Here is a 14,111-nt window from a genome sequence, read left to right on the forward strand (position 1 = left end):
GTTTAATCAAACAACACCTCACCAAAAGCTATGCACAAAATTTGAATTTACAGCACTTTCATTTATTTCATGGTAAATTGACCAAATTACTGATTTAGGTGGATACCTTACATCTAAACAAAGGAAACAGCCCTGCCAAAAAACATAAAATAGTCTCTTTTTCTTCCCCCCATAAACACACCATTGTGTATTGGTGAGCGATACTTTTTTGCCCAAATAAAATCACCTTCAAATAGATTCCAGCCAGACACCCAAAAGTCTACTGCGCCGTCTACTTCATGTGACTGCAGTCAATTGTTAACTTGGGTGCATCAAATTTTCACACAACAATGAAACAACTATCTTCTTCCAAATCTGGATTGGCAATGGAGAGAGCAGTCTGAATGTCCCAGTACCACAATTAAGCATTGGAATGTGCAGATCTCCCACTAATGTCTGCAATGAAACCTCTGAGGTAACAAAATGAGTACTTCAAAAGTAAATTAAAACACTGAAACACAGCCATATGATTTTTTTTGACATTAATTGACAAATTAAAGGACAAATTTAAATTTTCTCCTTCTTAAACTTGGTATCAAGCACCATCATATAACAAAGACACAAGAAATTCTGCAGATGCTGGATGTATCTGGAGCAATACACAAAAAGTGCTGGAGGAACTCAGCAGGTCAGGCAGCATCCATGGAAGGAAATAAACAGTCAAGGTTTCAGGTCGAGACCCTTCATCAGGACTGGAAAGGAAGAGGGCAGAAGCCAGAAGTGTATTACCATCATGTAACAGTCACTTTACAAATTTCATTTCATCAACAATTAAGGCATGTATTGCCTGTTCCATTCTCACCTCTAAAGCACAAAGGGCCAAAACATACATATCTCTGGGCAGCCAACAACATCCACTACACAGGTCAGCTCATCGCTGACTTCCACTTTTCAATTACTGGGCAGGGAAGTCGGAGACCACCTGTAGGTCAAATGCCAGCACACTGATCTCTGGCTCCTCCAATGGACTCAACGCTGCAGCGAAACTCAAATATATTGACCCGAGGGCCCAGATACATCTCAAATGCATCTCAGCTTTGAGGCCAGAGCTGACTCACTTAAGTAGCACAATCACATTTGGATTAAGCTTAAATCAAAAAGGTAAGCGCAAATATGTGGTTTACTCATTTTTATTTTATCTTTGTTTTACTTAATTTTAGTACTTTAACAAAACTTAATTATAAAAAAAACTTATTATTTTCATCATTTACATTTGTTTTTTTTAAATCTATTATCAGAAATACTTAAAAACAGTTAAAAAGACCCTTGAGGGCAGAGAGGTCCAGGGCTGGAGCCCTTATATGCAGCAAGAGTAGCCACACAAGAAGTGCCAAGATTAAATGAGGAGAGCAGGCAAGGAACCCCAGACATAAACTGCTCTTGGAAATGCACTGTATGTTGAATGCCTTTATAACTTGATGGTATGAGCAAAGCAAAGCTAGTTCCATTGAAAATAAGTTCAGATAGTAAAGTAATTAGCAATATACAGTACATAAAAGTTTTGAAATAAGCCTGGGTCATTTAGGCAAAATGCTTCTTGTTTATCCAGGACAATTTACTCAAACAAAGGAACTAGTCATACAGCATTCAGTCGACAGTAATGAGCCCAACTTAATTAATTATCTGATGGTAAGGGAACAGCTTACAAAATGGGACTAAAATCAAACAATGTGATATTCAATTTGCGAAGCAGAAATAATAATTGTACACAAGGGTTTTAAATTTCAGTAAGGCTGATTTTGAAAGAACAAGGTGGACATGTTAAACTGGGTTAAGCTGTTAACAGTACCACGAGAGATATTCAACAGAACAGTTAATTAAATACCCCTAAATTCCACGACCAGCAAGTGAAGCGATGTGCACTATATAGTCAAATGAGATCTTACACAAATCCTGAGAAATGGGATAATCTTGTATATGGATGGAGAAACATGGCAAATAATAAAAAGGGATGCACAGTAAATATTCAGTTGTAAAAAAGAAACACACAAAATGCAAAATCAAAGGTGTAGCCATGGGAACTCACATGGTCCCTGCTATACCTGTCTTTTCATTGTTCCAAATCTACTCTGGCACCACTCCCCAACTCTGTCTCCTCAACATTAACGACTACATTGGTGCTGCCTCCCTCCTCCTGACACTTCCACTGCAACCACAAAAGGTGCAACCTGTCCCTACACCACCATTCAGGGACCGAAGCAGCCCTTCCAGGTGAGACAGAGATTCACTTGCACCTCCTCCAATGTTATCTATTGCATTCAGTGCTCTCGATGTGGTCTCCTCTACATCAGCGATACCAAGCATAGACGAGGTGACTACTTTGTCACGTACCTGAATTCTGACTGCAATGGCCATCTTAAGCTCACGGTGGCATGTCATTTCAACTCCCCTTCCTGTTCCCACAACGACCTGTCTGCCCTTGGCCTTCTCCACTGCCAAGGTGAGACCAAACCCAAACCAGAAGTACATCATATTCCACCTGCCCAGTCTTTATCCCAATGGTAAAAACACTGGAGTTTCCGATCTCAGATAACCCACACCCCCTGTGTTCCTTCCTCTCTTCTTCTGATCCACTCAGGTTCTCGCACCCCCCACCTTCGTTCCAACAACCACCCCCAGTCCTCTGTTACCCAGTTTCTTTCCACTACCCAACCTGGTTCTACCTGCCCATCACCCACACAACCCAATGGGTCTCCTATCCCCACCCCTACTAGTTCCATCTGCCCACCATCTTTCCCTTAACTGGTTCCACTTATCCTATTCCAGAATCTGCAGCCCTTTCTTGTCTCCATTTATCACCTTCCAGCCACTTTCTCTACCTCCACCTTCCTCTCCCCCCACCTGCCTCCATCTTCACCTTTACTTTTCTTATTTTAATCTGTCTCCTGACTCCACCCCTCCTGCACCTAGCTCCATTTGCCCATCACTTCTCTCCTCACCTCGTTCCACCTATCGCCTGCTAGCCCCTGCCTCACCCCTCCCATCATCTGTTTATACTGGCTACCACCTCTGATTCAGGGCCTCGACCATCTCTCCACCTCTACAGTTGCTGCCTGACCCACTGAGTTCCTCCAGCAGTCTGTTTCATGGTCCAGATTCCAGCATCTGCAGTCTCTTGTGTCTCCATAGATAACGGACATATGGCATAAATGCAATGTCAGATTTATTGTACAGTACTTTGCATCATTATTTTTACTGGAGAACAAAAGGATAAAAATACAAATCAAAGGGAAAAGAAAAATACTAGTTTCTTAAAATACTAATGCAGAAAATAATTTGTCATGGAACAGATAAATCTCCATGATCTAATGGTTTTCACCACACAGTATTAGAGAAAGTGGACGGAGGAATTGCAGAAGGGATTGCTGCAATCATTCAAAGCTTTCAATTTGGGAATTTTGTCATTCCCTCTAAATTGCTAATTTCACTCTATTATTTATGAAAGCTCTGGGGGAAAACCAGTAACATTTAGGATCGCCAGTTTAAAATGAGTTGTCATTGAGCTACTCAAAAACCTGTCAATAGAGAAGAGTAATTCAGTACTTGAAGAAATACAATTGAACAAAGAGACCCAACATAACTTTCTCAAGGTTGAGTGACTCACTTAGTTGAATTCATTGAGATGATCACTAATAAAGATAGTAAAGGGATTTCTATGAATACAAGCTCCCACACAAAACATTAGCGTTAGTGTTACTAAAATGTTAGTGGTCACCATTAGACCAACATCGAGGTTCTGATTTGTATTCATTCAGTTCCACTACCAGGGCTGCAATGCCCATATGCCTGTCTCCAGTCTCCTAAAACAAGTCTAAAAGCAAATGATCTCCTGGAGGACAGTCAGAACTTCCTTGAAGTGTTTTCCAAGCCTCCTTGTGGAGAAGTACACATGGAAACTAACAGAGGGGCATTACTGGCCCAAGGACACTCAAACTGAGGAGAAGCATTAGGGAGGACACTGGGCACTTCATGCCTCTCTAACAAGAGTGCTGGGAAACCAAACACAAATAGCAAACCCTTGTTTAGTAGTTCAAACTAACCACCAGTGGCCCTTCTCTACCACCAGCAGCCTCCCCCCCCCCCCCACCCCACCGACCTTTTTGTCAACCACTACCTCCCCAAGCTATGGAAAAGTTATTAGATCTGGCAAACAGCTCAGAATAGGAGTAGAATTAGACCTTGGCCTTTTACACCTGTTCCACTATGCAATACAATCATGGCTGATCATTCAAATTCAGTACCCTATTTCTGCTTTCTTGCAATATGTCGATTTCTTCAGCCTATAGAACTACATCCAATTCCTTCTTGAATATATTTAATAACTTGAACCATAGAACAATACAGCACAATACAGTCCCTTCGGCCCACCATGTTGTGCCAACCTTTAAACCATGCCTAAGGCTATCTAACCCCTTCCTCCCACATATCCCTCTATCTTAAATTCCTCCATATGCTTATCTAACAATCTCTTGAACTTGACCAACGTATCAGCCTCCACCACTACCCCAGGCAGCGCATTCCATGCACCAACCACTCTCTGGGTGAAAAACCTCCCTCTGATATCTCCCTTGAACTTCCCACCCATTACCTTAAAGCCATGCCCTCTTGTATTGAGCATTGGTGCCCTGGGAAAGAGGCCCTGGCTGTCCACTCTATCTATTCCTCTTAATATTTTGTATACCTCTATCATGTCTCCCCTATGGACGAACTATGGTTAAATACAGATAACTGCAATGGTTGTCATGGACATGTTGGGGCATAGAGCCTATTTCTGACTTGGTAGAGACAAGTAAATACAAATCACAACAGAATTATTATAGAGATCCAATGTGCTTTCAAATCTTCAGTCCCTTCATAAAAATCCACTGTTGTCTCCTGCAGCAACCACCCATCTTTATCTTCTGTTCCTCTCTAGTCCTAAACAGGTTGTCTCTGTCCAATGCATGCCGAACTTCCCTGTAACTTTCTGTCTGTGCCTCCCCAATAGGATTTCCATACTGGCACAAGACTGAAATGGCCCTAATCTAAGATGCAAGTGACATCCCCTGTGACTATAAATGTGGTGAACTATCCTTTCTTATGCTTCATGAATTTGGCATCACTACTCCTGCTGAAACTTTTACCTATACCTTTTTCCATTTTATCTGGCTGGGTTCCTCCTTCCATCCTCCACAAGTCTGAGCTCCTCCAAAACAATGTTGTTTTAGTGACAATGACCTTCTATTTTAGAGAATCCCACAGGTTCACCACTCTGAGGGTGAAGAAATTTCTCCTCATCTCAGTCCAAAATGGCACGTCACATACCCTCATGTTGTGACCCCTGATTCTGACCTCCCACAACATCCAGGTCAATAAATACCACAAGAAAATCAGTGATCACAACACTAGCCCCTATCAGAAATCTCTGTACACTTCCTTCTTGTGTAAAAAAATAACTTCGCTATTATTCTCTGCTTTCTGTCCCATAGCTATTGTATATCCAAGCACCTGCTATTCCTTTGATACAAAGTGCTTCAATTTTGCAGCTACTATATTGCATGGAAGTTCATCAAAAGCCTTGGAAGTCCAAATGAACAATGTTTGCCATACCAATCTCATCAATACATCCCATTCCTTAAGAGTAAATTTCAATTCTACCTCAAAAAGAAGATTGTTGAGAGCAGTAACAATATTTACACTGCTGCCATAGACAAGCTCATTCTGCATTGAGGGTTAAGTGAACAGTCAGAACAAAATAGAATTAGCATCAGTCTGTGTCTAACTGATGACATATCAGAGGACAACAGTTTCTGCTAAGTTCCACCAAGAAATAATTTGCATTTACAATTATCATCTTTCATTTGTCAGCACATCACAAAGCACTTTTGAAATGTGATCAATGTTGTAATGTAAGAAGCACAGGCAACAATTTCCATCCAGTAAGCTCTCACAAAGTGTAATATTGGAGAGATAACGTGTCCGAGTGATAATTGCACCTACTGGAGAAAGACAATGGGAACATAGTGTTGAAATAAACCCATGGCTCAAGGCCCATGCAGACCTGCTGGAGGGAGGCAGTGGGAACAGATCAGTAATTGTTTGGGATGTGGAAAATAGTATTGTAGGAAGTTAGGTAGGTGACTCACTGGTGAGTATTGTAGCTTTTTTCTCTCATTTGAATAGGTCTGTTGGTTACAATTTACAGCAAAAAGCAAATAACGACACAAAGTAATGAACGAGATTATTAACCAGCCCAAAAGGTTAGATAATTGATTTAACAATAGAATTTCAAAATAAGAAAGCTAAAGGAAAATAAAGAATTGCATAATTACAGTAAGGGTAACAAAGCAATAAGTATATTTCAAAAGGGTAGAGTGAAGGAAACCAAGCCTTCTTAGACCAGTTGAGACATATTGCCTGCATTCTGTTGGCATGAAGGGCCTTGTGCAGGAAAAATCTCATGCAGAATAAATTCAAAGTCAGGAAGGAGTGACAGCAGAAATTAGAGAATCCTTGGGAAAGCCAAGGATTCCCTAAATCATACAATCCAGGAGGTGGCCACCCCACAGCTAAAGACAGCATAGGACAATAAGTACTTAGCTGTTCAGAAGGGTAGAAACAGGAAGAATTGACAGAGTTGTGCTATTCCCAAACCAATATTCAACATTAGAGAACAATGGGGTTGATGACACCTTAAAGGGGTGCAGTCCAGAACATGGGAACTACAGGACAAACAACTGCGAGGGTGAAATACTAGAAGTTAGAAATCCCCATGGTCGGGAGAAGGGAAGATGCTTCTGTAACCACCAATGCGACTCTTCCATGGCGTGTTGCCTGTCTGGGACAAGCATAAGACTTCACGAAGAGAGTGCAGAACATAGTGGAGGGAGCAGCCAGAAGCCATGGTTGATGTTAGAACCAACAATATAGAGAGGAGAAGGATGCAAGTCTCACAATTAAAGTTTCAGGAGCTAGGAAGGAAAGTAAGAAAGCTGGATCATGAAGATAACAGATACTGGATAATCACCAGCAATAATTAAAATCTCAGGAGCCACTTCTCAGCAATGGCAGACACGGAGGACGAAATTCAGCACCGGCTCCCGTGTGACACACCTTTGGCTACCTGAGGAGAAAAATGTTCGAAGGTCAAGACCTCAAACCCAGCATGAAGCTCAGGCTCAAGTGAGACATCAGTGATTCCTGCCCTCCAGTAGACTTCCGAGATGAAGACTACTTGCAACAGAGACCACCAACACTGTCTCTGCAAAGTCCTTCAAATCCATCAAAAGAATAAGTAAACCAGTGCCAGTATCTTATCCCACCAACATCAGGTCTAACCACTATCACCCAACTCCAATGAAGTGGGCATATTCGATAGCATTAGATGGGAACAGACCATAAAGAATCAAAAAAACAGGTTTGGGATTCATGAATATAAACACACAGTGAATAAGGTTAGTGAAGTGTAAACACAAATATTTGTGTATGATTATGAGGCAGTGGCAATAACCAAATCAAAGCTCAAAAATACAGAAGGACAAAACCAGGGATTTATTATTCTTGGATCTGGGATATTTAGGAAATATAGGGAAAGACAAAAAAAAGGTAGGGCCTCTCTCCTGAGTGAGGAAGATTTTTCAGTGCTGGAGAAAGTGAGAAAGTCCTTGAGAGGTCATACAAAATCCACTTTGTTTGAGTAATAAGAAGGGACTTTTCATGCCAATAGGTTATTCTCCATGCCAGCAATAGTGGGAGGGAGATAGAGAACCAAATCTGCAGGGAAATATTCAAGAACCATAGTGTAATATGATGAAGAAAGTGATTTATGAGGAAAGGTTCAGGAGGTTAGGTCTTTCTCATTGGAGTTTAGAAAAAACGACAGGTGATTTTATTGAAACATACAAGGTTCTGAGGGAGCTTGTTAAGGTATCTATTATGAAGATACTTCCCCTTCATAGGGGAATCTACAATTAGGGGACATAGTTTCAAAATAAGGAAATGTCCACTTAAGAGATGAAGAGGAATTTCTCTTAGCTGGTTGTGTATCTTTGCTCTTCTTTACCCCAGAAAGCTGTGGAGGTTGACTCATGGATACATCCAAGCCTGAAACAGACAGATTTTTGGTCTATAGAACAGTCAAGGGTTATAGAGAAAGAGCAGGCAAGTAGAACTGAAATCAACGTCAGGTCATCCTTGTTGTGGGCATACTATGTTGGCATTGGAAGCGTGGCAACACTTGTGGGCTGCCCCCAGAATATTCTACACAAAAGATGCATTTCAATGTCTGTTTCGATGTACATGTGACTAATAAAGATATCTTATCCTCCTGAATAGCAAAGCAGGTGCTTGGGACTTTATGGCCTACTTCTACTCTTAAATTACACTCTTATGTAAAATAACTTTGCTCAACCTATAGAAAATGCTGGTTAGACCAGAACTGAAGTACTGCATCCAGTTTTGATCATTGCACTTTAGAAAGGATGTGAAAGTCTTACAGAAGATGCAGGAAACATTAGTTTCAAGGATGAAGAGCATGAACTGCAGAGTCAGACTGAGAAAGTTGGGGCAGTTCTCCTTGCAGTAGAGAAGGTTGTCAGTGGATGGTTAAGAACCAGGCTGCACAGATTTTAGATCTAGACAAAATATTCAAGGAGAATATGTAGGGCAACTGTTTGTGGTTTGCACAGAGAGCAGTAATCTGAAACTTGTCACTTGGATAGAGTCATAAGAGTCAAAGTGTTATCAGGGAAGAAATAAAATTAATCAGGGCATTCAAAAGGGAACTGGGTCGGCACTTAAGGAAAAATGATTTGGAAGCTCATTTACAAAACAAAGGAACAGAAGTGACAGGATTAATCCACCAGGAGCTGGTGTGGGCTGCCTTCTGACCCGTCATGATTCTATTTGTTTTAAAAAAGATACTGATTGGGAATGTGAGAACTCTCCCACTTTTCTTCAAGTGCTACCATCGGATCTTTACATCAACCTGAGGGGCTCAATACATCTAGTAGACAGCATCATTCAGCTGTACCACCATAGTTTACAGTGAATTCAAATAAATATTCATTAATATGACAATGAACAAATCAATCAGAACTTGGTAACAATCCAATAGAATTGACTTTATCAAGTAAAACCAAGCAATTGCTTGTCAGGAAGCCTACACCCTAATGTCATGGATCTTTAATAAATCAAAGCAATCCATATGGAATTCTGTGAAACACACCACACCCAATACAGACATGCCATTATTACATATTTATCAGTCCAAAAGTAGTACAACACAATATTCAGGCTCCCCTCACTGAGAGAAAGACAGCAAATTTACAACATATAAGCAGAATATTTGGCACATTGTGTATGTGCCCATTGAAAAGGAGCTACCCAACTACTCCCATCCACCAGTACTAGGTTTGTAACTGTGTTACAAACAGCTCTTCAAGTACTCTTTAGTACAGTGGGGATATCTGCTTCTACCACCTATTCAGGCAGTGAGTTCCACAGTCTTAAGGGGTGAGAAGGTTTTCATCCCCTCTAATCGTTCTACCAATTTAAATCTATACCTCTTGCTTTTTGACATCTTTGCTAAGGGAAAAACACCTTCATTAAACCTGCCCTCAGCCTGTTCCAAAGAAGAAAACCCTATGTTATCCCACCTTTCCTCGGAGCTACAATTTTCAAGTCCTGGCAATATCTTTCTAAATCTCCTCTGCACTACTGCCAGTGCATCATATCTTTTCTATAATTCCATGGCCAGAGCTGTACTCAGAATTCAGGCTGTGACCTAACACTGTATGCATTTCTCATACAATTTCCCTGCTTTTATATTCTACGTTTCGTCCAAAATTCTCTGAATAAAACAACAAAGGTTGGTATCTCCACAGTGCCTTTCACAAACAAGATGCCCCAGACAGCTTCAAGGGGAATAGGTTAGATAGAACTCGGAAATATTACTCATAGCTCCATCTGCAATAATCTAGATTACCACTTTCATATAATAATATTAACTACTGGCTTCCAAATAACAGGATACATTCTCTGCCTACTGACAAACTTAAGAAAGCAACCAGAACCAACTTCAGAATGACAGCAGCTGCTCACAAGGAAAAACACACCATTGTTTTAGGAAGGCTACAAATACAAACTCTGTTGACCTCGTGGTGTCCCAGTTATATTCCCAGCTGTGGTAGAAAAGGAACATACTAAATCAAATTTCAGAAGACACTTTTGACAGTCCATACAAAATTCACTGACTCATTCGCAACTGTGATTGTCAATGGTCAAAATAACTGCAGATGTTAACACTTATAAAAAGAGGGAGCAACAAGTTTTGCTGCAGATGAGCACCTAACAATCTTGCACTTAAACACATTCCAACACTGGGCTACTTTCAGAGCTTATACAATCAAACAGCTTATCAACCAATCAAAATTACATACTCTTGCACAACATTTGTCAATGCAAACAAATATACATGAAGTACAGTAACAATTCCTTGAACGTCTACAATAAACTCAAGACTTCAGATGCAGTTAAGGAATTATCTGATAGGAACCTAAAGATATCTTTAAACTAACAGCAAGGCGTAGCAGGTTATTTCAAGATCCAAAGACAAATATGTAACTATGACAGATTTACTGTAAGCTTGTAAAAACACCAATGTATAAATAATAAAGATTATGCTCCAGCTGATTCATACAAATGCAAAAACCAAATGTAAATACTACTGACATGAAATTAGCAAACATTTACAATATCTATAGGTTGGAAGTAATCAAAATGTCTATCCCTCTTCTCCTTTTATCCACAGCTCACCCTAAAGTGCAGGTCCTTGCTGAGCTGTCCCCTAATATGCCAGTCATTTTTCTATTACCTCACCCAAGTGAGAAATCCTCACAATGTGACCCTCAACAGTTAACTTGGAAAGATATTCCACCAAGGTTACTGGGGAGATAAGAAATCCCAACTCATCCTGATCACAACCCAATAATCACAGACATACATTTTCAGCAAGAATTACTGATAACTAGAATTAGGGAAACAAAGGACTGCACATGCTGGAATCGAGAAGCAAAACACGATCATGCTGGAGGAACTCAGCTGATCAGGCAGCATCTGTGGATAAAAGCAGGCGGTCAACGTTTCAGGTCAGGACCCTTGTTCAGGAATTAGGGTGTTAGATATTTTTTATTGCCTCCTGCACAATACTTGGATATTTCAAAATCTGTCCAACACATTCTGAGATAAAGTCAAATGACTCTTCAAAGCTTATACTCATAACTCACTCCAAAAGGGATTTGAACCCACAATACCCTGCCCCAGAACATGTCTACCACAATATGTCAGCTTGGCTCAGTTGGCAATTAATTATGTTACTGTAAATTGCTCCCGCTAGTGTTACTAATGGCAAAACTCTAACCAATACTTCATCCTGGGATTGCAAACCTCAGGCAAGGCAAAAGTGTTTGACTATTTTTACATAGTTCAAGTTGAAATGGTACAATATTTTGCGGATGTCGGATCACAGTATTTACACCCATGAATTTTTTATTAATACAGATTTATGATGCCAATTTCTCCAGTGTTTTCCAGATTACTCCAAGACCATAGAAATTCTGAAACATTTTAAGAACATATTTGGCTTGTTGTAACCTCCTCCTGCTCTATATGCCGTTTTGCCATTATTGAGTTCGAGCCTCTTGAACATCCCTCCCTCCTTCACCCTAGCATTAGTTTACCATGCCTTCAGCTGCTTGGGTCCCAGTCTCTGGAACAACCCCCTCAAAATATCATGACCTTCCTCTCTGCTGAGAACCTCCACAGAGCTGAACTTCGACTGAACTTTTGGTCATCTTTTCTCATTTATCTTTTGACTAGATGTCCACTTTTTTATTGCCCTCAAGCATCTGATGAATCTTACATTTATCATGTTTAAAGGTGTGCTGAAATGCAAGTTACTGTTAATGCAACACATCAATAATAACCTAGCAACATGAATGTGTTGCACTGTAAATTAACATTCCTATTGGAAGTTGATGCCTGCAGAAAACAACAAGTTCCAAGTTGGACCTATTTTTTCCAATCATTTTCTGAGGCTAAGTTGTAGTAACATTAAGCAACAAACTTAGCAAAATAAATAATATGGTGTAACTGGATTATAAAGCACCAATCCCATCAAGAGTTTCAAATGACTTCATAGATCACAAGATTCAAGCTCACTTCTTTAGCTACCAGGCCCTCAGATTAGGTTATTGTTTGCAACCCTCCGCCAGCCATCACATGCAAGTCTGTATTGGCTTTTATTACACTGTCACAGATTTCACAGAATATCAGGCCTTCAGTTAGGAAGCTTCTCATCTCTCCTTGTATAGTTGGGCATTACATTAACTGTCCAAATGTAACTGATTGATTTAAACAATGTCCAACATTTGCAAACAACGAGCACCACTAATTTCTCTACTGTTAACTCAGCTGCGACAATAATACAGAATGAATTCACTCCATTGGTATGCCTGTGAACTACCACGGCTACTTCAGCCACTTCTATCCCTTTCTGTGCCAAGTCACTCACAGCATTGTTTGTCTAACGTTGCCTTGTCTCCCTCTGCTTCTAACCCACTTCTGTTAATCTTAAGATACTTATGGTGAAAAAGAACTATGCAATATTCAAAGAAAAAGCTGAGATTAAACTGATATTAAGTACTCTGAATTAAAAACAGACAAAATAAATTTTCAAGGATTGTTCTGCTCCATTTTAACTATTTTAAGTGCTTCAAGGGTTGCAGGTAGCTTGCACCAATCAGTTACCAAAACTGCAAAAATATTAAAAGAGCAAAAGTAAAAAGTTAAAGCAGTCAAACTAGGATATATTAGCAAGATGGTTATGTTACTGTATGAAAATCCAAATAGTACCAAACCATTACAACAAAGTTTGCAAATAAAACCAAAGAACCACCTGACATCACCCAGGTACCAAATTTGGACAAAGGCACTCAATCAATCATGTTCAGAGCTCACATGAGAATATGTAAGAACTGAAAGAATTGAACTAGTAACAACTCGAGAAGCAGCCTTGTGATCATAATCACACAATGATACCTTTCACCAAACACCTCAAGCTCCTCATAACCACTACTACCCACCTCCAACAATGGAGCTCCGTGTATCGTCCCAACGCCATGACCAATCAACTAGAAAGGCCAGCTCAGCTTACAGTTGGAAGGGAGTAACCCCAAGGGATTCTGTACTCACAGAAGTGCAATAGCACAAATTTAAGGAAACCTGCTGAGTATAGCTCTCCTTTTGCTAATGAACCAATTTCTCAATGGTTAAGGGCAAGCAGCAGGAGCACAGAACGTACTCTGGATGTGAGATCTCCAGCATCCATGAGGACGAATGGTTCAGCAGTAGCACTGCTGTACAAGTTGGCCTAGTCCTGAAGAATGCAGCTACCAGAGTAGGGCTATGGTAGATGATGAAAGAAACAACATGAGAAGAAGCTACTCAATCCCATTGTTATCAGTCTACCAGCCACAGATACATCTGCTCCTGATAATATTGGAAGAAACAACTACTTTATAATCTTTATGGGGACAAAGTTCAATGCTTACATTGAAGACTGCCTCCATTATGCTGTCTGTCACTATTCCAGTGCTGAACAGGATAGATTCAAGGCAGATCCAGCAAAATAGATAACTGAAGGGCATCGCTGGTTACGAAATTGTATTCTAGATTTATCTTCATTCTTATGGCCTCATGTAACCCCTCACTTTACTATTATCAGGCCAAGGGAGCAAAATTAATCTGACAAAGCAGGAGCAGTCAGACAAACCTAAAAGTGAAATGGTGATTTGTGAAGTCAAACAGCAGCTTTGTTAAACAGAGCCAGCAAAACAATGGAGACAGGATAAGTGATCCCACAACCCAGTGATCAGATTACAGCTCTGCAGACCTGCAAATTCAGACACCACTTGTGCTGGATAACCAAAAGCTATTGGGAACTATGATCCATTCTCCAAGATGACAGATTTCAATAAGTGAGTAAAACTGACAAAGCTGAACTTTCTGCAATCAATTCAAGCCAAGCAGGTAAG

At 40.3% G+C, this 14,111-nt stretch overlaps 1 protein-coding gene across 1 annotated transcript in view; it reads right to left on the reverse strand.

Moving 5' to 3' along the window:
- LOC127579275 (protein HIRA) overlaps positions 1-14,111 on the reverse strand; it is an 87,604-nt gene that overhangs the window by 69,488 nt on the left and 4,005 nt on the right. The gene's annotated exons all lie outside the window — the stretch shown is intronic.

The sequence above is a fragment of the Pristis pectinata genome, chromosome 17, assembly GCF_009764475.1.
Source record: "Pristis pectinata isolate sPriPec2 chromosome 17, sPriPec2.1.pri, whole genome shotgun sequence".
In the NCBI taxonomy this organism is placed as follows: Eukaryota; Metazoa; Chordata; class Chondrichthyes; order Rhinopristiformes; family Pristidae; genus Pristis; species Pristis pectinata.